At 50.9% G+C, this 25573-nt stretch overlaps 1 protein-coding gene across 1 annotated transcript in view; it reads right to left on the reverse strand.

The window, feature by feature from the left end:
- Positions 1-25162, reverse strand: part of Nacc2 (NACC family member 2) — a 67253-nt gene extending 42091 nt beyond the window's left edge. The window contains exon 1 of the mRNA XM_027422925.2: positions 25034-25162. The gene's annotated coding sequence lies outside the window, so the exon portion shown is untranslated. The remainder of the gene's footprint in view (positions 1-25033) is intronic.
- Positions 25163-25573: the final 411 nt, after the last annotated feature.

The following is a 25573-nucleotide window of genomic DNA, read 5'->3' on the forward strand; positions in this document are numbered from 1 at the left end:
AGCATCTCGCACAAGGCAAGTAGAAGGGGCTGCAGAACATAGCCTGGGCTGCCAATGACCCTTCCCACAGTGTTCATGCTAACTACATATGCTGCTTCCCTGCCCATGTGAACCCCTCTAGATGGTACAAATGAAAAGACTGGGATCACAAACCCAGGAGCTGCAGGCCCAGGGCCTAAGTCCTGGACACCTGATTATAAAATTCCCTGACTTCCTACTTTTGACATCCAGGGTCATGGGAGTGGGAGTCTTTGTTCATCAAATGACAAGAGTAAGAAGGTCTGGCCCTGGTACCCTGATCTCGGGTACCAGAGCTAGCACTGCATAAGGTCCCCAGGTCTCTGCCACAAGAAGAAACTAAGAGAATATATGTCAGCCTCCATACTTGGAGAAAGAGAGGAGGCACAGGGACATTCCCAGCTCTAGGTCACAGAAGAGGCAGTTCCCTAATATGACAGGTCCCTTTGGAGAAACAAGGAGGAACCACATAAGCCCCTTTAGATGAGGCTCTTTCCTTCAACAAGCCATGAGCAGCCTCTACCCCAGACCACAGGCCTGGGCCAGCACCAGCCAAAAAAGCCTGTTTTAATTGAACCACCGAATGCTGGCCTGGAAGCTTTTTTCTTTTCTTTTCTTTTCTTTTTTTTTTTCTTTCCCCCAGAATGAAAAGGAAGGTGAGTCAATTTAAAAGTTGGCTTGTCAATCTTTTCCCCCTTGCTTCTCTATGCTGGTCCTTACAGAGAGGACAAAACCAAAGTGTGCATGCATGTGTGCACGTATACGGGCGTGTGTGTGTGTGTGTGTGTGTGTGTGTGTGTATGCGCAAGCGTGCCTGTTGGCACGCCCATGTGAGGTGACCTGAGCCACCACTATCCAGCATAAGTTGTCCATGGAGCACACTGTGCTTCTCCTCCTCATGATGGTCAGTCTTGTATGACAGCACTGGGCCTTGTGTGTTAGTATAGTCCAGTGGAGCATTATGTCCACAGGAATAAAACAAATACCTTCTAATGTCCACAGCTCACCTCGTAACCACTTGCTGCATCAGTCTGTGTCCTTTTTTTGTTTTTTTTTTGTTTTGTTTTGTTTTGTTTTGTTTTGTTTTGTTTTGAGACAGAGTTTCTCTGTAAAACAGTCCTGGCTGTCCTGGAACTCACTCTGTAGGCAAGGCTGGCCTCGAACTCAGAGAGATCCTCCTGCCTCTGTTTCCCGAGTGCTGAGATTAAAGGCTAATTGACCGGCTAATCTGTGTCCTTATAAACCAGCAGTTCGCAACCTGTATGTGGCAACCCCTTTGGGGTCACATAGCAGATATCCTGCATATCAGATATTTACATTATGATTCATAACAGCAGCAAAAGCACAGATATGAAGCAGCCACGAAATAATTCTATGGTTGGGTGTCACACCAACATGAGGAACTGTATTAAAGGGTAGTGGCATTAGGAAGATTGAGAACACTGCTCTAAGCACTAGGACTTTTACATGATAGAAGCTGGGGCAAACAAAACACGCATGTGTTGTAGAATAGTTAAATCATTCAGAGATGGAGGTGCAGTGCACCAGGAATGCCTCCACACAAGACCAACACCCTCCCTGTTGTATCTGACCCCTGGCTTCCCAGTCCTGCAGACTGACTGTAGAACTCTCATGAGCCACAGGCTGGTTCCAGAAGGTTTCCAAAGAATGAAGCAGTGTTTTGAGAAGTGCCGACAATCTTCCCTACTTGTATTTGTAATTTAAATAACGTAAGCTTGAAGAGTGTCTCCCTCAGGCATAGTTTAATAACTTAAAAAGCCAGTGCCAGCTCGGCATGCACCTGCCCTCTGGGCCCTCCCTGAGAAGCAGACTCCCTGCTCCTGGCCCACCAGGGGCACTCCACAGCCGACAGCAGGGGCAGCTGTCATTGCTCACCCCTTCCACTTGTGGGCCTGCCAGAGATCCCATAGCAGTCTGTGACCTTGACCCTCCCCACCAGGGCACCAGGGGAGGGTCACCTGGATCTCAGGAGCTGTGAGGGAGCTGGGCAGGGGGTGGCATGGCTGCATGCTGGGCTGTGGGTCACCCAATCAGTATAGACAGCCACTTCCCAGCACACCCCATTTTTAATATTCATAGATCTCCTCATCTGCATATCATGCCATAAATAGTCAGAGGCGAGGTAAGACACAAAGATCCCCTGCATTTCTAATTATGCTTAAAAAGCTAATGTAAATCAGAGACACACAAAAGCACTAAATCAGCTGGGAGGACACAGCCTAGGAGTCCCCCACCTCCATGCCCAAAGTAGATGCTAGTAACAGAGGCCCGAAGGACCCAAATATGACCTTCGGGGAGTCAACCTGACCTGGCTGTGTCCCCCAAATAGGACCACAGGCATCTTCCATTTCTTCCCCTATCTGGTCCAGCACAATTCCTATCCACAACAGATGTCCAGTCCCCACTTCTCATTGAAAGCAGCAGACACTGGGCAGAAGAAAAGCTCTTAGGGGCTGCTGTTGGCCCTGAATACCACATTTAACTGGCTGGACACACCCATCAGAGCTTTCTACAGCCCTGTCGGGGAGCTGATATCTGGGGAGAATCAGATGCTTCACTTCCTGGGGCCATTCCTGACTGAAGGACCAGGACACCTGACAGAGTGCTAGCCAATGAAGAGTCCCAGGAATCGAACCCATCCCTACCCCAAGTGATAGCACTGTCCCTTGAAGGTTCCAACCCTGCACAGGAAGATGAGGTACAACTCCCTTACCTTTAGGGAGAAGAGCATGAAGACCCACAGGATAGAAAGTTCTGGGTGAGAGGTGGGGGCAGAGAGAGACCAGTGAGTGTGGGCCAACCTGGGAATCCACACTACTGCATGTGGCACTAACCTGAAGGTGGCATTTAAACAGTCACAGAATTCTAAGAACAATGATACTGCTGGGACCCTGTCAAGGATACCCCAATGGGCCATGGACCAAGATTCAGACAAAGGACCATTCGATTAGCCATTCCCAGGATGATCAGACTGGACCAGGGCCCCAGGCAAGGGCCAACTCCTGTGCTGAGAACAGAAGACATGCTCAGGGCACTTCTGGCCACCAGGTTAGTGCAACACAAGGGCCAGAAGTGCTGAGAGGCCAGGCGCTGGATGAGGGGCAACAGCCACTCTTAGTCAGGCCTGTCTCAGCAGGACATGCCAAGTCCGTACCATAGAGAACCAAGGAGCATGGGCCTGTCCAAAAGCCTTGTATCTAGACAAAAAACTAGAAAGAGTAGAGAGGAGTGACCTGCAGATATCAGGCTTGAGAGCCAGATTCAAGTGCCCTCTAACCTTATTTGTCATTTGGGTGTAGACAGAGATGCTAGTGCAGAGGTTTTGCTGGAACCTGATAGACACTGAATAAGACACATCTCAGGTCTTTCAGCAAAGCGCCAGGGGTCAGTCAGCAGTCCCAGCCACCAACCCAATCAGACAGAACTGGTTCTCACCCAGCAGGGTGGGCCTCTGTGCAGGAGGTCCTGTGTGTGTGTGTGTGTGTGTGTGTGTGTGTGTGTGTGTGTGTGTGTGTGTGTGTGATCGTGCGTGCGTATTCTTTTCACACTTCCCCCAGGCTGACTTAAGGCCCTCAGTCAAGACTGACCTGACCTCGTACCCAGGAATGGGATGCTGCACCCTTCCCCTCTAGGAGTGTACTGGGAAGTCCAACTTGGAGGACCTGCTGAAGGCACAGACCCAAAAGACACAAGGGTTACCCCGCTCACTGTTGGTGAAATGACTGCTGCCCGCATCTGCCCTGGCAGTAGGCCCAGAACTATTTTTAAGCCCATTTACTAGAAATCCCACAAATTAAAGGAAATATGGATAATGCAGCAGGAATCCTGGGGGGCAAATTAAGGCTGCACAAAGCTGTATTCATGTTCCACAACGGAGTCTTAACTGGGAAACCCGTCTGCTGTACTCGTGCATAGCACCCACTGAGTCCTATAGGAGGGCTGGGGACTTGCACTGGGCTCAGGGACTACAGAAAACATCCAAGTGCCCAGGCTGCTGCCGTACACCAGGCCATAAAAGGTAATCGCTGATATGAAAAACCTAAATGCCCAGCTCACAGGAGTTCTCAGACAGGGAATTCTAACAGTAAACAGTAGCAGCAGCCACTCTCTCTAGAAGTGAGGTGTCTCTCTCCGTTCCAAGACCTGTCCACTCCTGTTAATGGGGTTCAGGAACCCGAACCCCCCAATCACATCCTACTCCAGTAAACAACAAAAGCCCTTTGGGAAGGCTGTGGATGATGCTCTCATTGACCACTCCATGTGGTTTTCACAAGCTGGAGGATCAAGCTATTACCCCCAGACTTTACAGAAAGTGGGGTTCAAAAAGCTGACTGCCTAACCTGAGTAGGTGGGAGATGATACCAGGAATAGCCCAGGCTACCAGGACAAACATCTACTGGGTTGTGAAAAGACCTGGAGTGTGCTGTCCCAAGCTAGGTGTGGTGGTGTATGCCTTTAATCCCAGCATTCTCCAGAATGCAGAAGCAGGTGGATGTCTGTGAGTTCCAGGCCATCCTGGTCTACACAGTGAGTTCCAGGACAGCCTGGGTTATGTACCAAACAAACAAAAACAAGAATCGGACTCAAACCTGACAGCCTCCAGAGATAGTCACCAAGGCTGGACACCTGTGAGGGACCCTGTTCTGCCACCAAATGTTCAGCACTACCAGGTTTAAAAGGTGCAAATTAGTTCAAGGCATAAAGGACAACATGAGGGCTGGAGAGATGGCCCAGTGGTTAAGAGCACTGGCTGCTCTTCCAGAGGGCCTAGGTTCAGTTCCCAGCACCCACATGCTGGCTCACAACTGTCTGTAACTCCAGTTCTAGGGAATCTGGCACCCTCACACAGACCATATGTGCAGGCAAAACACCAATGCACATAAAGGAAGGAAGGAAGGAAGGAAGGAAGGAAGGAAGGAAGGAAGGAAGGAAGGAAGGAAGGAAGGGGAGGGAAGGAGGGCAGAACATGGGCATTATACCCTCACCTACTCACATAAGAGGTAAGGCTAGCCAGCCCTTCTCACTCATTGTAGCCATAAGGGGTACTTTCTGGCTTGGGGCAGAAAGGCAAGCACACACTCTCCTAGATGGGAGAAGGGAGGAAGGGTCAGGTCTGGGCTGGTGGGTGTTGATCACAGGGGGCCACCCCACACCTGCATCCTGGGTCCAGGAAGTCCCCTCTGATGATAAGATGAGTCTTCTGGGCTTACAACAAGCAGGAATCAACAATGGAACCCGAACCATGTACCATCAATTTCAGGTGTTAACAGACTAAGAAAAACTATCAAAAACATTGGGGCTAACCAGGCCCTACACACCCATAATCTCAGATCACCAGAAGGGACAAGCAAGATTATCAGTGTAAAGCAAACCTAGGCTACTTAATGAGACCCTGTCACAAAACAAAACCCTAGGGACAAAAGTGAGTGGAGGATCATCCAGGGATGAACCTTCTCCAGGGGAATTATCTCTGGCTTGCTGTGTACTTGCACAGCCACCTACCCTGTCAGCCCCATAAAGCCCCATAAAGCTGAACCTGCAGCTTTCTCAGACCCTAACTTAAAAAGCATGACTTTCTCATTCCTATCTCATTCCTCAGGCAGCTGCCAAGATTATAGCTTACCTGCCTCTGTTGTTTTTCTCTCAAATAAAATTGTCCCCAAGCTTCCTTTTTAGACCATTTAATTTAAGCCCAGCCCCTTTTGAACTTCTTAGTCTTGACAATAAAAGAGTTTTAAAAGCTGGGTGGTTGCTGGGTGTTGGTGGCACACACCTTTAATCCTAGCACTCTCGAGGCAGGCAGATCTCTGTGAGTTCCTTCCTGAGGCCAGCCTGGTCTACAGATCGAGTTCCAGGACAACTTGCAAAGCAATACAGAGAAACCCTGTCTGGAAAAAAATTCAATATTTATATATACCTAGAATATATAAAATATGCAAAGCATCTAAAGAAAGTTCCACCAAAGGATAGGTAGGCACAGATGTCCAATATGCACATAAAACTCAGTATCATTGGCCAGCAAGGAAACTGAAGTGAAAACCACTGTGAGGAGCTGCAGAGGTAGCTGGGGGTAGAATGTGTGTTTAACATTTAACCAGGCCCCTGGCTTCCAGGCCCTGCACCAAAAACAAAAAAAGAAGCAGGGGATAGCCAGTGATGGGAACGTGGTGAGATGTGAAACACTGCAACTACCTTGGAAAACAAGCTGCAAAGTCTTCCAAAAGTTAGACTGTGTTTCTGGATGACCCAGAAATTCCACTTCTAGGAGTGGAAGAGAAAACACTATCTACACAAAAGTTTGCAAAGCACAGAAGCATTTACAACAGCCAAGAGGTGGAAACAGCCTAAGTATCTATCAACCAATGAAAGTTAAATGGAATTTGTAAAATCAGATGGTAGAATATGATTTACAATAAGGGGAAGTAGTCTATTACCATGTCATAGATGAATCTTAAATGTCAGTGAGAAAAGCCAGTCACTCGAGACCACACTGTGTGTCTGTACAAAATGTCTAGAACAGGTAACTGATAGACAGGGGAGATTAGAGGTTGCCCAAGGCTGGGGCTGGAGCCAGGGCTGGGGCATGCCTGCTAAAGAGTTTGGTTGTTTTCAGTTTTTCCAGACAGGTTTTCTCTGTGTAACAGCTCTGGCTATCCTGGAACTTGCTTTGTAGACCAGGCTGGCCTTGAACTCACAGAGATCCACCTGTTTCTGTCTTCTAAATGGCATTTGCCACCACGCCCCATCGGGTTGTTTTTGAGTGATAAAAATGTTCAGAATTGATTTCCATGAAGGTTACACAATTCTGATCATACTGTTACCTGGTTCATGAATTATGACCATATGGGCAAACTTTGCAGTAATTGAATAAAGATGTTTCAAAAGGGAAAAAACACTGAGTGTGATGGCCATGTGCCTTTAATCCCGATGCTTGGAAGACAGAGGCAAGCAGATCTCTAAGTTTGAGGGTGTCCTGGTTTACACAGCAAGTTCCGGGCCAGACAGGGCTATACAATGAAACCCTGGGGGAGGGGAGTAAAGAAAAGAAAAAAGAGAGTTTAAGGTATAAAGATCACAAGTTCCAGGCAAACCTGAGTTACATGGCGAGTTCAAGGCCAATTTGGGCTACAGAACAATTTGGGTTGATAGGATTGATAAGTGGGTAAAGGTGTTTTCCACCAAGTCTGATGGCCTGTGTTTCATCCAAGACCCAAACGGTAAAAGGGGAACCGACTCCCACAAGCTGTCCTCTAACCTCCAGAAGAGTAAGTACCGCGGTGCCTGGCAGTGGTGGCACATGCCTTTAATCCCCTTTAATCAGGAGGCAGAGGCAGGCGGATCTCTGTGAGTTCGAGGCCTGCCTGGTCTACAAGTGCTAGTTCCAGGACAGCTAGGATTGTTACACAAGAGAAACTCTGTCTTGAAAAAAAAAGAGTAAATAAATAATACAAAACACAAAACACATACACACACATTGCGCCACCACACCTGGCCTCATACTTTTTCATTCTAATGTTAGGACTGAACCCAGAATCTCATCCTGGTTCCCCTCCTTGGCAACAGAAAAACCGGTGGTGGAGGGAGGTGGGTGCCAGGCATATGCTGAGGCACTCACCCCCAAGGCCAAGAGCAGCCCCATCTTGCAATATGTCCTGTGCCCAGCCCTGTCACCCACATTTCTGAGACTTTGAACTCCAAATTCCAGGCTCTCCAAACATAGCACCCAGGGCCTGTAAAGGGACAGCACCTGTGGGCAGGGCCTGGATGACTCTTCCATCCAGGTGATATAAAGGCCAAAGCACCTTCACAGCTTAGAAATGCACATGAGAGATGCAACATTCCTAGGTTTTTGAGGGGAAACTGAGGCTGGGCCATGCTCTCAGCCCCAGATAGGACCCAGGGTAGAGAGCTCCTGGACTAGAGTGAGCTGAAGTTGCCAGAGTGCAAGACATGCAAGTCTAATGAGATGGGTGGGGAGGTGGGAACTTAGTTACTTTCTAATTGATATACTAAGACACCATTACCAAGGCATTTATCAAACTAAGGGTTTAGCCAGGTGTTGGTGGCTCAAACCTTTAATCCCAGCACCCAGGAGGCAGAGGCAGGCGGACCTCTGTGAGTTCGAGGCCAGGCTGGTTTACAGAGCAAGTTCCAGGACAACTTCCAAAGTAATACAGAGCAGACAAACAAAACAAACAAAAAAACTAAGTGTTTAATTTGGGGGCTCATGGTTTCAGGGCGTGAGTCCATTACCATCCTGGAAGGAAGCATGGTAGTTGTCAGGCAGGCATGGCACTGGAGCAGTACCTGAGCGCTTACATGCTCTATAGGTAGACAGAGGGGGCTAAGGGCGAACAGCATGGGCTTTTTGAAACCTCAAAGTCCACACCCCTGGTGACACATCTCCTCCAACAAGGCCACACCTCCTTCTTCTTCCTAAATAGCTCTACCAACTGGGGACCAACCATTCACATATATGAGCCTATGAGGGCCATTCTCATCAAACCATCACACTGAGTCAGGCCCTACTGGGGCAAACATACAGGGCAAGGGCAAGGCTTGAGGAAGTCAAGCCAAGTGGCCCTCGGGAGGCACTAACTAGCATAGTGGGTTGGCAGGTAAGGGCCAGCAATCTCATAGCCCCAGCCAGGACCATGTCTATGTAGGAGACTAGTCTCTCACCTTGTCCAGGGAACCCTACAAGCAGCCAGGAAGCTATGGCGAGGCTCAGGCACCTGGACCCTGAGAGCTGACATCCACATCACTGTCACAAATGCAATGCAGCCGCTGCTCCTCTCAGATTCTCTAACGGTTCCCACGGGAGCACTGAAGGTAAATATGTTAATTTGACTTCAATCATGACTAAAAAAAAAAAAAAAAAACACACACTATATTCGTTTAAGGCACAGATCCTTAACCACTCTCAGACATATGTGTGCATTGCATGTACTCAGCAAGTGGAAGTTTGTGCTCTGTTTTGGGGGTCAGAAGGCAGGATGTTTCCCCAAAGTGGGTAATGAGACCTCTTGGGTGGATAAGGAGACCAGGGAGAAGCAGGGTGCCTACCCAGAGTGCCATGGCATGGTAGGTAAGGCAGGATTCTTACTTGGTCTGGCTGGTATACAACCACCCATGCTGGTCAGAGCAGTGGGTGCCATCTTTAGCTTCTAAGCAAGGGGCACTTTCTCTAAGCACACGGCTCAACCACTGAACATACTGGGAGCCATCCAGGCCAAGCTAACAACCTAGGGTTCCTGGAAGTCCTCTGCAGGGACTGAGGGACATTCAGACACCCAGCTCTCAACTGGACGACAGGGATACTGTCACAGTACACACTAAAGGCAGGGCTCATGGCCAGCCCTCCGTACTTCCAGCTGAGGGGACTCTATGGTCCAATAGAAAGGACACTGGTGCAGATCCACTCAAAAGGGAGCAGAAAAGCCGCCCTCAGGGTAGGAAGATGGGGCCAGGCCTGAAGGCACCCGGAGCTGGGGGCCCTCTATGTCCTTCCATTGGTCTCAGGAGCCCCAATCCCAGCCCATGCTAGACGTCGGTGTGCTCACTAAAGTCTGGAAATGGCTGCACCAGCAAAGAAGAGTGGGTCTCGGGCCTCCCCGACTGCATATTCTATGCCTACGAACAGGAAGTGTCTACAATCTGGGCACTTATAAAATCCAGGGAAGCCTCCAAAGCTCAGCAAAATCCCTAAAATTCACACTGTGGATTGAACAGTCAGTCCCATGTGCCCCCACTGTTCTGGGAATGTCCTGCAAACTACTTAGTCTAGTCAGCTGTGGTGATGGGAGTCCTGCTAGACAGATACAAACAACCACTCCCAAGCTGGGAGACCCTCTGAGTCTAAGCTGATCCCATAACACAGGCTGCCAAGATCAGCCAAGCCCACCCTGGCACAGAACCACACACCACCCAGGAAGGACAGCTGAATTCTGTAGAGACCCAATAACTGGGCCATGAGTCCCTTTTCCCCTGCCTCTCTACACCTACTCTTCTCTGAGCCTGGGCCCTCTCGCTGCCTCCACCTGGGGTATCCTCCTCTAGAAGCATCCAGAATCCAATCCAGGTTCTGTGAAACACGAAAGTGTACTGCCAAGTAAAGTCACAGAAACTTATCTGCATCCCAGAGCACCAATGTCCAGCCCTGCAGACAGAAGAATTTAGCCCACAGAGGACACTTTTGGAGTTCTCTGATTTGGAAGTGGTGCTATGTGGGCCAGGTAGGGGCCTAAGTCTCAACAAAGACACCACAGAGGAAAGAAATGGAACCACCACCTTGTGACCAAGGAGGTAAACAGCCCTCCTGGAGTTTACCTCAGGGGAAAAGAAACAGGGTGTTCCTATATCCCAAAGAAGACACAGGAAACAATCTAGAGGCGAGATCCCTGGCCAAATGGGGCCCTTGAGGCCAGTTCAGGACTCTCCATCCCTCAGGCTGCTGGAAACCCAAGCAACCACTGGTTCTCTCAGGCTGGAGGCAGTGGTGTTGGGGCTGCTTGCTGGCACACAGTTGGCAGAGCAATGTACCAACTTATACACTCCACTCCCCAAGTAGGGCTAAGGCAGACCCAGGGACTCAGAACAGTCAGTACCACTCAGCCTCAGTCAGGATCACAAGTGAGTGGCACCTGAAGCCTTAGGGAAACCCTGGACCCACAGAAGGACGAGGGCTGTTGCAGGCCGGCTACTGCTGCCCACTCCTCAAGCCAGGACACAGACCCCTGCCCTGCCTTATTTACCCTTCCTGGATCACCTGACCCATATCTACCCAGAAGGCACCTGTCTCAGGTGAGGAGCCGATAAGCATCAGCAGAGCACGGAAGGTGCAGCCACACTGATGCTCCATGGGCTCCTGATGTCTTTGTACCACCTGCTCCAGCTAGAGGTCCACAGTAACTAGACTCCAAGACATCCACAGAACCCTAAGAAAATGCCAGGACACAGGTCCCAGCTCCTTTGTGACAGCTCTGCCATATGACCACAGGGTCACTCCACCTCTCATGTCCTCCTCTATGAGATGGGAAAAGGGGTCACACTCCTGCCAAAGACATTCATCCTCAAGTACCAAGCACCTCAACCCTAAAGCAGAACCAGTGCCCCAGTACTCCCCACAGTGTGCAGACAGGACTCAAGTAAGTCCCTCTGCCCGGGTGCAGACTGAGTGGAGCACCTTGGGTCCCCAAGCCCAAATGGTAGCTCTGCCCATCTGTTTGGCTCCCCTGAGCTAGTGGTTTGGCCTCTGTGTCCTCCCTGCAAGGGAGGGGAGAGTGTGGGCAGTCTGACTGGTGGTTGTGGGCCATAGCACTGGGCCAGCTGAGTCCTACCAAACACAAGGGGGAAGAGCCAGGTCCTCACTGCCCCTCTACCAGCCACTCTCCCCCAAATCACACCTGCGGCCCCTGTATCCCTGCTGGGGCACTGTTCAGATAGTTGAGCATCAGAGACACCTACCCAAAGCAGCACCATCAAACCACACTCCACAATCAACACAACTCCCAGGGTTCGCTTTCTTCTCCCCTCAAGAAAAACCAGACACTGTCTCCTGTAAGCAACTAAGTTAATTTTTTTATTCATTTCTCATCACATACAGCCTACCTCAAACCAAGATTACCTACAGTCTTTCTCAGGCCCATCTAATTACAGAGCTCAAGGAAACACACAAGTGTCTCACTGCTGTTCCACCAGAGGAGACATATGCTAAGGACACAATATGACCAATTTTCTGAGTAGGACTGAGAAGTTTGTAAAGAGCATTTCTGACCCTGTGCTGGTTCTCAATTCCAGAAACATTACTACCTCTGGACTGAAGGCCAAAATGTCCTCCCATACCCCAGGGAGGGGCAAATGGCCAAGGATAGAGGGCTAGAGGGGGTAGGGACCACTGGGAAAGGTTCTTGGAGGGTCAGGATTGGGTTTCTGCTGTTGATGGGTTTTGTTTTTAAAGGCAGGGTCTCATTCTGCAGCCCCAGCTGACGTGGAATTCACTCTGTAACCCAGGCTGGCCTGGAACTCTTGGCCAACTTCCTGACTTGACTTAGCCTCTCAAATGCTAGGATTATAGGCATGAACTACCATGTCCCATTTCATTTATTTTACTTGTATTTTTTGAGATAAGTCTCATTATATTACCCTGGCTGGTCTCAAACCCCTAGACCCGAGCAATCCCCTGCCTCAGTCTTCCAAGCAGCTGGTACAACAGGTACACACAACACCTAGCCTGTTTTGTAAAGAATTCGGGGTCAACTGGCCATGGTGGCACACATACTCAATCCCAGCACTCAGGAGATGGGTAGATCTCTGATTTTGAGGGCAGCCTGGTCTACAGAGTGTGTTCCAAGACAGCCAGAGCTACACAGAGAAACCCTGACTCAAAAAACAAAACAAAAAAATTAGATCTAGAATGAATCCTAATCCAGAGGGCAGTGCAGTGAGGTGGGACCCTGGGGAAGGAGCCCGAGTCATAAGATAGAGCTTCAAGAATGGATTTGCCATGGCTGAAGAAATGGCTCAACAGTTAAGAACACTGTCTCTAACTCCAGTTCCAGGGGTTCTGATGCCTTCTGTGGCATCACTGGGCACTGCATTCATATAGTGCACATACATATGTGGACACACACTCAAACACAAAAATCATGGATTCCCATCCCATTGTGTGAGTTCCCAATCCGAGGCAGGTTACCTATGGGAGGGGGTCACAATGCAACCTGAGGTACAGGCCCACTCATCCTTCTACCTCCCATGTGAGCTAGGGGTGGCATTAGCCCCCACCCAGAAGCTATGAAGAGCAGATACCAGTGCCATGCTCTTGGACTTCCCAACCTCCAGACCTGTGAACCCAAATGACCCTCCATTCTTTGTAACCACCCAGTCTAGGGTGTCCTGTTACAACAACAGAAAGCAGACTGAGACAAAGACTCAGTGACAATGGGGGCCAAAACTGGACTGATGTGAACCTAAGCCAAAGAAGACCAAGGGCTGCTGCTACTCCTGCAGGCTGACTGGGGCAAGAAAAACTTCCCCATAGCCTGAGCAGGAAGAGGGCAACTTTCCAAAATCTCAACTATACACTCTCAGTTTCCAGCTCCTAGCCCTTCACAATGGCGGTCCCAACACATACACTAGCCCATCCTGACCACACTGCCTGTCACAGCTCTAAAGGGACCCTGCTAGTGTCAATCAAGACCCAAGCCCTTTGGGGTCAGGAGGGAAAGAGCACTTGCAGGCTTGCCACCATCAGGAGTGGGGATGTCAGGCTTGGGCGCCACCTCTCACCCCTGCAGCCCCACAATCTAAGGAAGATGGGGGGACAGACAGCAGGACCGCTCAGTACTGCTCCGAACTTCTCCACATGGACACACCACCCACCCATAGGCTCCAAGGACCCCAAGGGACGTGTTGCCCACAGATGAGCACTGCCTCTTGGTAGAGCTCTGTGAATTCACGGCCAGCCTGTTCTACATATGGAGTTCCGGATTTGACAGGGCTACATAGTGGGAGTCTGTCTCAAAAAGAAGGAAAGGGAGGAGGAGGGACCTGCCTCTCCAGAAACAGTGTTGGCCGGGACATGCACCTAATATTCCTCGCCACTCTGTAGTTCTACAGCTTCTTGCTTCTACCAAAGACTCAAGTCCTTCACACACACTCAGGATCCTGTGCCTGACCCTTTCCCCATCGTGGCCACACGTTCCTCAACCAAGGCCAGTCTTAAGAGATTGTGGCAACAAGCCAAGTGTGGCAACTCATGCCTAAAACCCCAGGACACAGGAGACTGAAGCAGGAGGATTGCCATGACTGTAAGGCCAATGTGGGCTGCATGGTGAGTTTTAGGACATTTTGGGCTATAGTGAGGGAAAAACCAGAGGGAAAACTCAAACTACATATAGACACGTCCCTGAGTGACTAGGAGCACAGCTCTGAGCATGCCACCATCTCTGGCTGTAGAGGTGACACCAGACGACACAGTGGTGCATGTGTGACGTTCCTGCCCTAGTATGAGTAGGGAAACCGCAGGCAGACCCAAACTGGGGGCATTCTTCCAACTGGTCTGGCCTCTGGGTCAGGATCACAAGAACTGAGACGAGACAATGGAACATTCCAGGTTCTCTGGAACAAATACTTGCTAACTCCATTCACAGCAGCATCACATTTACCAGGGGCCTCCGGCCATCTGTGGGATGTCCAAACAATCAGGTTTTAATGGGTGTTAACTCGGCATTTGCAGGCACTTGCCACAAAGCAGATGAACTTGGAAGGTGTTAGCATAGTCAGCCACCTACAGAAGAACAATCCAGGCTGGGATCCTCTCATGGGAAAACTCAAAGCTTCCTGAATGCCATTCTGACACCAGGAGCAGAAAGAGCCCAAGAGACGGGTCAAGATCACACCACAAGGGAACCAGGCATGGTAGCACACACCTGCAATCCGAGGGAGGGGAAGTTTAAGTAAGAGAATCAAGTTGGAGGCCAGCCTGGGCTACGCAGTGGGGCGGTTCTTAAGAAAACTAAAATAGGCTGGGCAGTGGTGGTACATACCTTTAATTCCAGCACTCGGAAGGCAGAGGCAGGCAGATCTCTGTGAGTTCAAGGCCAGCCTGATCTATAAGAGCAAGTTCCAGAACAGCCTCCAAAGCTACAGAGAAACCCTGTCTCAAAAAAACCAATAATAAATAAATAAATAGCCGGGCGTTGGTGGCACATGCCTTTAATCCCAGAACTCGGAAGGCAGGGGCAGGCGGATCTCTGTGAGTTCGAGACCAGCCTGGTCTATAAGAGCTAGTTCCAGGACAGCCTCCAAATCCACAGAGAAACCCTGTCTCGAATAAATAAATAAATAAATAAATAAATAAACAAACCCTTCAATACAAACAGGGCTAGAGAGATAGCTCAGTGGGTTGAAGGAGTTTGTCACCAAGTCTGACCACCAAAGTTTGTGATGCCTGGAAGCCACATGGTGGGAAGAGGGAATAAACTCTTCTATAAATTGTCCTTTGACCTCCACACTGTATGGAGTATGTTAAAAAACAATTAAAACCAAGCAGGGTGGTGGTGGTACACATCTTTAATCCTAGCATTCAGGAGGCAAAGGCAGAGGCAGGCAGATCTCTGTGAATTCAAGGTCAGTCTAGTCTACAAAACAAGTTCCAGGACAGCCAGGGCTATGCCACTGCCCGGCTAAAATTAATTTATTAAAGATAAATATAATATTAAAATGTCTGTGGAAAGCTGGATGGTGGTAGCACCTGCCTTTAATCCCAGCACTTGGGAGGAAAAAGCAGGCAGATCTCTGTGAGTTCAAGGCCAGCTTGGACTATAGAGCTAGTTCTAAGTCAGCCAGGGGTTCACAAAGAAACCCTGTCTAAAAAAAAAAAAAAAAGACCATGACCAGCAGGGTGGTAGTGGTGGTGAATGCATTTAATCCCAGCACTCAAGAGACAGAGAAAGGTGGCTCTGAGTTCAAGGCCAGCCAGGTCTATGAGGTTCCAGGACAGCCAGAGCTACACAGAGAAACTACCTCAAAAAATAGAAAAGTAAACAAAATATAGGAAGCAGAATTCTAGTTACTTCCTAACCATTCCTACTACTGCAGTATAGTCAATAAACTATTCTTCAAAATAAATAGGTAAATAAATAAATCCCTCAGATTCACTGAAAACAAAATTACCTTCAGGCCACACAAAAATTTAAGATGCAACAAATAGCTAGAACATGGCCTCAGTACCAGATGTCTCACTATGAAGAATGTCCCTGGGTGATAGCTAGTGAGTGACTTTTTACAGCATGCAGGGCTGCTGAGGTCATGGCCTGTGCTGGCACAGGTAGGTGGCATGTGGCCCTTGGCTCTTAAGAGGCTCTGGGAAGAGTTCTTTAAACAGTACATGTAATTCCTAAATTTGATTATCTTCAAGCTTTTCCTCAAACTTCTGAACCACATTCTCACCCGCCAACACTGGGTAGCCTACATATCAATGGAGGCAGGGTGCTCAGGGGCAAGAATGGAAGCCAGTCTCACTCTGGAAACGCAGATGTATCTGCCACAATTCTTGGACTCAGACTGGAGGAGACCATGTCACCCCATTAGACCCCAAAGAAGGGGATCATGTCTGGGTCATGGGCCACATGTTCTGTCACTCCTCAGAAGCAGCACACAGAATACATCCAAGATCTTACAAGCAACAAAGGCAATACCAGCCCTCCCAGAATCCCTTACCAGTTGGCAGAGATGAGGCAGAGGGGCATCTCCAAACCCTGAGGTGTCCCCATATAGTGTTGGGGGTGGGCAATTCTCAAGGACGTTTTGGGGACCTCCCATCTTCCTGTGTCATGAAGAGCCTGGTGAATGGTCCAGAGCTAAACCCCAGAGCAGCCTCCAGTGACCTTGGGACCCCAGACTCTACCTTCCACACAGCTGGTCATATGAAAAGACAAAACACCTGTGTGCCGAGAGAGAAGCCTGCCTGTCACTTCATACATGACCACCCCTAAACACCAACGTCAGACCGGCCTGGCACTCAGGTGTCTGAGACAAGGAGGCAGCAGCATCGGTGCAGGCAAGGTCAAGTGTGCCTAGAACTGTGCAGCCATACTTCCCTGCAGTGCAGGTTGGTTTGGACCCCAAGGATATTTCACCCTTTGAGCCTCCCTACAGCTGCAGCTGGTGTGCACCCTACACTGTCTGTCCCTGTGCCAGCCATGTCACCCCAGGACTTCACTGTGACCCACGCGCTTCAGTTTCCAGGCCACTTCATGTGACACAGACTCACCGCTAAACTGGGTTACAATAATTAACACAATGCCTGTCTCTCCTATCCCAAAGCTTATGTAAGCCTCGGCCCCATTTCCCTCCTTCAGTCCCCTCTGCTTTGCTCTTTCAAACATCTCTAGCTGGATCGTTACTCACACACCCTCTGAGAAGCAGTGGACAGTGTCTGAGGCCCACCCTGCTGGCGAGTACTGCAAAAGCCACCAAGCACAAAGGTTTTCTGTCCTGGACCAAAACTTTTTCTCCCCCCTCCCCAAAACCTCCAACAGGGCCTTATTCACAAACAGGGCACTGACTGGTTAAGGAGCTGAGCTGAGCTCATCTAGAGTTAGGAGGAGGAGGCTGGGACAAGGAGGCAGCCACTAAGATGGTACAGACAAGGTCAAGTGTGTCTAGCACTGTAGAGCCATGAGAAGATGAGAAGGTCTGAAGAGGGCCTCAGCATGCAGATTACCTGTATTCCTGGGTTCAGCCTGGATGCCTGCTGTTGTTGTTTTCAACATTTGCTTTGGGCAGAAGGACAGAAAAGATTGCTCAGTAGCTAAAAGCACTGGCTGCTCTTCCAAAGGACCCAGATTCCATTCTCAGCACCCGAACAGCAGCTAACAACGATCTGTAACTCCGATTTTCAATATATCCAATGCCCTCTCTTGGCCTTCAGACACCAGGTGCACACACACATATTCAGACAAAATGCCAGTACATATAAAATAACTTTTTAAATTTCCAAATATTTTTTAAAGATTTATTTAATGTGTATGAGTGTTTTGCCTGCATTTATGCACAGGCACATGTGTGCAGTGCTCATGGAGGCCAGAAGAGGGCCCTAAACCACCTGGACCTGAACATGGTTGGAGCCACCATATAGGTGCTGGGAACCAAATCTATATCCTCTGCAAGAACAGCCAGTGCTCTTATCTGCTGATCCATCGCTCTGGTCCTGAATTTCTGCAGTCTTTTGTTTTTTGTTTACACCTATCTGCCTTTAGTACTTTTTAGGACAGACCAAGGCTATCCTTTAAAACAATGCAGACCACACATACAAGTACTTTTCAGCAGACACTACAGCCCAAATCCTACAGCAGCCATAAGTGGGACGTTAGGAGCACAAAGAGGTAGCTGGCTAAGTCACGAAGACAGCTCTTTGGGACACCCATGGATATGACACAAGGTGATCTCCTCAGAGCTGACTGTGGATCAGCCCTGGCCAGTGGCCCTGAAGACTAAAGCGGGGTGCTGTATGCTATTCAGAATTCATTTTACACACAAAGAAACTGAGGCCCTGGGGAGTAGTGGGGAGTAGGGCCCATACCAAGAGGATCCTGGGTATGAAAACCTAGCACTGTGGGCAACAGCCCCCATCTACCCTAGGCTTCTGCAAGAGCACTGCCTGCTGCAGGGAGAGTATACCTCTCTACCAGATGCCAGAAGCTACGCCCTGTCCCTTGTACCCCCACCCTGCACTCTCACCCCTGCCCTGGGAAAGCTAAGGGCCTTCCCAGAAAGGTCCCTACTTCCTAAACCTTGGCTCTACATGAGGAGATTTGGGGCACAAAGGAGATTCAGTGACACCCATTGGGCTTCAGTTTCACCACACTACAGGGGGCATCTTTGGGGGACCAACTATTGGGCTTTCACTGTTTCTAGGAACCCCCAAAACAGGCCTTTCCACTGTTCAGGGTCAGGGACATTGCTCTATGGGGATTTGTTACAGTGGAACAGAGTGTTTGAAAGAAGTGTTATCCTAGCCAGACTACACCACACCCTTCAGGATAAACTGGGAGGGTAGACATGGCAGAACGCTTCCTCCTTGTAAGGGTATAACTGCCATCACACCCCCAAAGACCAGCGCTGTAGGACATACCTGTGCCAGAGCACACCCTTTCTCAGGCTCTGCCCCTGTGCCCCTGGAAGCAGCTCAAAGCCAGCGAGACAACTGCCTCCCCTGACCATGTCCATTCCTAGGGGCTGCTGAGTCGAAGAAGCTGAGTGCCCATGTCAAGGCCCAGCCACAGTCACCATCACAGCACTGTCACGCCAGACAGATGCTACTCCACACCACAGCAAGCCTGCCAAGAGGCTTCTAGTTTCATATCACTGTAGCAAAGTGGAGTGAAGGATGGGGGTGGGGCTCCACAGACCTAAGGCTCTGGGCTGCTGCTAGGATCGGGGTGGGAGTCACAGACAACACAAGGCCATGAGGATAGAAGCCTGGGTATACAGGGTGAGGAGAAAGGAAGAAACAGTCTCAGCCCCAAGGACAAGGGCCCAAGTTCCAGGGAAGCCAAACTGCCCCCCCCACAGGATTCCCAAGCCGCAGGCAATTTGCATAATATTCTTTGCAAGTTAATATCAGACTGATAATGATCTCCCTCACAGCAGAGTGGCTGAGGTGCTGTTACAACACTAAGTAATCATATTTTAAATTATGTTTCCCTTTATAGAAAGGTGTTGCAGAAACACAGACATGAAATCTGTCTGTTGCAGCCCACTGCCAACCACATGACCAGCTCCAGCACTGCCAGGTGCCCACAGAGCTATCCCTGGGAGCCTGTCCCAGGGACAGAGAGGGGTTGCTGGCCATGGGCCATGTGAGCACAGGAGCTCATGTATACATAAATATGCATATGTGTACCTGTACACACACACCTGACCTGCCTTCCCAGAAGCCACACACTGCTGCCCTGATCTCTCAGCTGCCCTGGAAAGAAGACCTGGGATTCCCAGCTTCCCATAGCCCAAAACCCTAGCCAGAAACACCAGTGTTCCCTAAAACAGTCACAAGCAAACAGGAATGATGGGACGGAGGGAGGAGGGGCTACCACCCACTCCCCCAGCACCTGGGCTCTCCCCAAGGAGATAAGAATAACCCCCCCCACCCCAAACTGGCCCTTGGGCCACATCCTCATTCTTCTGGGCTTGCCCTCATGCAAAGCCACACCCCAAATGCACATCTTACACCCAAGGAGGGGATGGGTCCTGAGTCTGCCCCTAGTGAAAGAGCCAAGATTTCCCATTTTCTACTCTCTTCATTTTGGAACCAGGACTGGCCACTCAACCTCTATTTTCTTAAAAGCTTTTCCCCCCTTTTTTTATTAAAAAAAAAAATCCAATTATAGCACAAATCTCTCAGCAGGGGTCAGTGTGGAATAAGAATAGCCAAAGTTAATGGACATGACACAAGCAAGATAAATGCCTGAAGGGTTTCAAAAGTTGTATGATGCGGATTTCATTAACATTTTAATTGTAATGTATCTTTTTAATCTTCTCTCACCCTAATGGCTTTATATCCCAAAAAAAAAGAAAGAAAAAACTGCTGACAACAACAAAAAGTATCAATATACAAAATTTAACAAAGGCGCTTAGCATCGCAATAGTAACTAGATTAAATGAGCAAAAACTGTGTTAACATTGTGATTTTTTTTTTTAAGAGCAGAGTCAAGAGTGGAGAGGGCAGAGGAGGAGAGGAGGGAGGCCAAGGACGAAGCCCCAGGAAGAAGGGGTATGGTCCAGTATTGAGGTGCCCCAGAAGTCAGCAACAGGACAGGACAGGACAGGACAGGTCAGCAGGCCACCTCATTGATACCCCCCTCCCCAGGAACACATGCGATAGTAGGGAGAGATTACAGAAACAGCAGAGGAAGGACCAGGAGCCTCCCTTTATGCCCTGACCAGGATTGCTGATGAGAAGGGACACTCAGCTGCCAGCATAAAAAGGGCTCTGGGATTTCACATTGGAAAGACTGCCTCACCAGTAGGACCAGACCCTACTTTCCAGTCAGGGACCTCAGCCCACTCTTGACTATGGACATAGAATTACCTCTGACTTTTAAAAACAGTGGTTTTCAAAGTATTCTTGGCTCTGATTACAGAGGAATTGGGAATTTTTATTTTCAATCAACAAACATTCCTTAGGAGCTGGCTTTGCTGGACCCAATGTACTCTACCCCAGATCCTCCTGGCTTTCAGACTGTCATCCCTCCCCACTGGAATGCCAGGGGGCACTGGCCACCCCAGGGCCAGACAACTCAAAGGCATGACTCCCTGCTCACCCCTAGTGACTATATATGGGCACTTTCAGGCCCCATAGATCCCGCCCCACACCCCGCCCCACCCAACCCCTGCCTGCTTCCCAGACACCAGTGAGGGGCGGGTCTGGAGCTGGAGGCCCATCTGTGGCCGGATGCCCTCCTGGATGCCAGGCTTGATGCAGGGAGGAGGGGCAAGATTCCTAAGAGCCCCAGCCAGCTCTTCCCCGGGGACCTGGAAACAACTCCAGAGAAAAAGCTTCTTCTCCCTGGGACTGAACCAGCCTCCCCTTAAAGGGCCAGCAACATTCAAACCAAGGGTCTCCCCATCCCAATGGCAGCAGGCCAGGCAGAGCCAGCTTGGAGACCTGAAGTGAGGCTCAAACAGAGAGGGTCACACAGCCCAGGGAGGGGGCAAAATCTCCAGTAATCTGACCTCAAGCAGCTTCCCAGAACCCAGGCCCAGCACCGCAGACTCCAGGGCAGGCAGGGCCCTGGGTCAGAGTCCACTCAATGCTCCACTCAGAGAACTCCCAGACTCCTGTCTGGGCAAGGGACAGTATGAGCTCAAAAGTGAGGACACAGAGACTCTTCTATGTTCATGGGCCTGTAGCCTGGAAAGACCAGGCACATGGGTCTCTGCTTCTAAAACCCAAACTTCCAACCTAGACAAGCCTAGCCACCTGCAGCAGAGGCAACCCTGGCTCTAGGAAAGTGAGGGCTGCAGGTGATGCCAACAGGAGGCAGGCTTGGGGAAGAGTGAGAATTTGCTAAACCAGCAAAAGAGGTTGCCAGGATCTTTGCATTGGAGAACAGGCCAGAGTAGCTACCTCAGGCCAGATCACATGCTGCTTCTCCAGTAGTGGGGGCCCAGCCAGGGGTGGAGGTGGGGAAGAATAAGGCTGAAAGGAAAAAGAAACCCAGAAGGAGGCAGTGGCAGGGGAGGCTGTGAGCAGGGTTACACACATCTGAGAAACCAGGTAGAGACTATGCTAGCTAAGCTTCCCCCACCACCTCGTGATAACTCAGGGCCAAGCTGTTTACACTGCCTTAGAGATGAAGTATGAGGTACAGGTAGTCAGGGATAGCCCAGAATCTTCAGGCAGGAACTGTGGGGTGAGGGGCGCAGCAAGCCAGCCCTAAACAGGTTCTAGTATGCCTTCATCACCTGACCACACCCAGGTAGAGCAGACTCCACGGGCTCCCTCACAGGACCAGAACAGCTAAAGACACTGTCCCAGGAGCTGGTGGTACCTGTCCCTTGCATTGAGGTGGTGTTCCTTGCATCACCAAAGGGTTCTGCTCCCTTCTTCAAAAAGCCAGGCCTGGAGCAGGGTTTAAGGACACAAACCTATTATCCCAGGTTTTAGGAGGCTGGAGGATCAGGGCTTCAAGGTCATCCTCAGCTACATATTGAGTTCAAGGCCAGCCTGAACTACATAAGATTGTCTCCAAAAAAGAAAAAAAAATCAAAGCAAAAACAGGTTTCAAAGTCTATGCAGGTTTCCTCAGCCCAAAATGACTCCTAGGAACATAGTCATGGATACCAGCATCCATCCCCATTCTAAGCAGCCAATACTCCTTAGAGCCAGAAGACAGCCTTTGTCATCTTGAGAACCCAGGCCCAGTAGGAAGCCAGCATGGGCCAGATACACATGAGCAGTTATCAAGGCAAGTGTGGGTACCAGCAGGGAAGGCAGCACACACTGGGCTGGGGGTGGGGATGGGGATGCATATCAAAGTCACTTTCTCAAATATGCCATTTACACTGAGGGTTTATGACCCTGTGGCAGATGAAGGCAAGGGGCTGAGGTCTGACAGTGTGGTTCATGGTCACTGGACCCAACAAACAGCACAGCCTCAGCAGCTTGGGAGGTGTTTATCCCACCCCTACACCCAACCTGACTTCAACCCACTGAAAGCTCTCCAGAGAACTTCCTGGAAGTCACCAGGTTCGAGAAGCAGAGCCCACAAGATAGGGGATATGGTGACTTCATAGACTAGGACATGCAGAAAATAGGTCTGAGGCAGGACAGCCAGGGCTGGCAGCCACTGGGTGACATGTGCATTCTAGGATCAAGGATATTAGAGTCACATACCTTAGAGGCAGGGACTCACATCTTGTCAAGGCAATTACAGCTCTTAGTTTCTGCCCCATCAGTGCTGGACCCCCATGCCAAGACCAGACAAGACCCTTGAGATCACATTGCACCCCCCATGCAAATCAGGCAGGAAGGATCTCTATGGCACACCAGCTCACCACCTGAAACCACTATTCTGATAGGACAATGTAGTTTCAAGAACTAGTCTGAAGAAAGGCCTGGTGAGGCTGTCATTGTCATGTCAAGCCCCTCTCCCAGGAAGAGGCACTCTGGGCAACCCACACACAATGCCAGCAGTCCATAATGCAGACTGATGGTGGGCAAACATCTCAGGAGCAGCCTGGCGCTCCACTCTTGCAGCACAAGCATTTCTCTCTGATAGTGTTTCCCAGCACTCTAAATGGCTACAAGCTCCCGGAATCAGCAAGGTTCAGATGCCAGGGTGCACAGCCTTTACCTAGCACCATCTTGCCATGGGCATGACTGCTGAGAAAAGAACACTGAGAAGTGACAAGTGATACCTTGTTCTACTTGGGCTAATTCCAACCAGCTGGCCCAAAGAACAGGGGACAGCTGTCCTGGGTCTCACCTCTGTTCTTTCCCTCATCTGGGCTCCAGCTGGGGTGCCACCCAATAAGGAAGTGCCACAGAGCACCCTTGAAGGAATGAAGAGTGAAGGACACTGGTGGACAGAGTGGGTGGCTCCATGTGCCTGGATAAGATTGTTAGAGGTTGGGAACTAGAATGCTGGTTGTCTACCTCCTGGCTGAGCAAACCTTGTCCCCTCAACTGTGAAAGGAAAAATCACAGCCAACTCTCCCAGGACATCATGAGGTTTAAAGACCACATAGAATGTAGAGCCCCACAGGTCATCCTGCCCTCATCTTTGGTCAAAATGTAAAACAGACGGGAATAGCAGTCAAGAACTTGTACCAAGAAGAGGACAGAAAGAGAACCAGAGGCAGGAGAGCAGGGCCAGAGTGCTGCACCAGGGAGGGCTGGGGCGTGAATGTGCACATGAATTGCTCAGAAGGCAGGGTTTTACTGGACCAAGAGCCCAGCCGGGCCAGCAAGGATCATGACCCAGCCTTCTCCACCCCTAGATAGGCTCAGCCGCAACACTTCCCAGAGATATACCTGAAGGCTAGTATAGAGGGCCCAAAAGCATCTCCATCAGGAAGCTCCAATGAGAGAGAGCAGGGGACAGCGGGAGTTGCCGGTGAGGTCAGCTCCAGGGAGCAGAATTGGGGAGCTCACAAACCCTAGGGTTTAAACAGCAATGTATCTAAGCAGTCAGCAGCGTTGAACACATCTGCCCAGGAAACGAACTCAGAAAAGGGCTGAAGCGACCCCGAAGATTCCCACAACATACGCACAGGAGAAGCAGTCCCAGCCTAGGGTAAGAAGCCATTGAAACACTCAATCTCACCTCCCCCAGCCCCAAACACCCCTAAGTTTTCTTGGAGAAGAGTCCGGAGACCTTAGCAACTTTGCGGAGATGCAGAAATAGGGACAAGCCAAAGCCCCCTCCCACCACCGCGAACCCTAGTGTCTCCCAAGGTTGGATTTGGCACAAGACAGAAAGGGAGGCAGTGACGACCCCTGCCCACCACTGGCCCACCTAGCTAGGGAGGGCGGGCGCGGGCCGAGTGGGAGGCGCAGACGCGCTGCCTGACCTGGCCGGACAGGAGGGGTGTGTCCCCTGTGCCCTGGCTAGGGGCCAGTGTCATCAGGGTTTCCCCTCCCGTCCGGGGCGGACCCGGGGTCTCCCGTGGTCAGAGGACCCCGGCGGAAAAGGAAGGCGCTAGCAGGGCTCCGGGAGCCCCAGCTTTGGAGGGACCGGGTCCAGGGCCCGGGCTGGAGCCGGGCTCTGGGCCGGGACACCTCGGCGAGCCGGCCTCTCCGCCCTGGGGCCACGCGCAGCTCCAGCGCGGCCCGCACCCCACTCGGCCGCGCCCCGGGCGCGCGGCGGGCACTGCGGCAGGCGGCGGGTGCGCAAGTTGGGCGGCCGCGCCGCGGAGTTTGCGGGAAGTGCGGGGGGACGACTGGCCCGCGGCGGAAACGGCGCGATGCGCGCCAAGTTGGCCGTACCTGCGGGCACCCGGCCCGGTCCGGCCTGGGCAGCTGCGGCGCCGCCCGCGGCAGGAAGTGCTCCAGCGTCCCCGAGCTCCGGCGCCCGCGGACTTTCTCCGACCTCGCCCAGCACCGGCGGCCGCACCGCGGCGGGGCGGGGCGCGGGGAGGCGCCCGCGGGCTGTTTAAAGGGACAGAGCGCCGACCGCGCGCGCGCGCGCTCTCGTCGCCAGGTGGGTGCGGGAGAGGGAAGCATAGGGGTTTCTGGTGGGAGATCCCGATGCTCAGAGTTACTGCACCGGCCCTCCCGACCTCTTAGCGTTCGAGACTGAGCGAGGTATCGGAGGGGCTGGGATCAGCGGCCGGACAGGGGAAGGACTTGGGGTGCCCGGCCCCAACCTCTTAATTCCGCTCCGCCGGCTTACTCCCACCAGCCTCGGATAGGAAATAGCATGACCTAGCAACCTTGGAGCAAGTACCTCTGGGCACTGGCGCCTCCTGCCCACTGACTTACAGCAGTCTGGAGGAGTCTTGTATTCAAGCCCGGTGGGACCAAGGA

Source organism: Cricetulus griseus, chromosome 6 (assembly GCF_003668045.3).
Source record: "Cricetulus griseus strain 17A/GY chromosome 6, alternate assembly CriGri-PICRH-1.0, whole genome shotgun sequence".
Taxonomy (NCBI): Eukaryota; Metazoa; Chordata; class Mammalia; order Rodentia; family Cricetidae; genus Cricetulus; species Cricetulus griseus.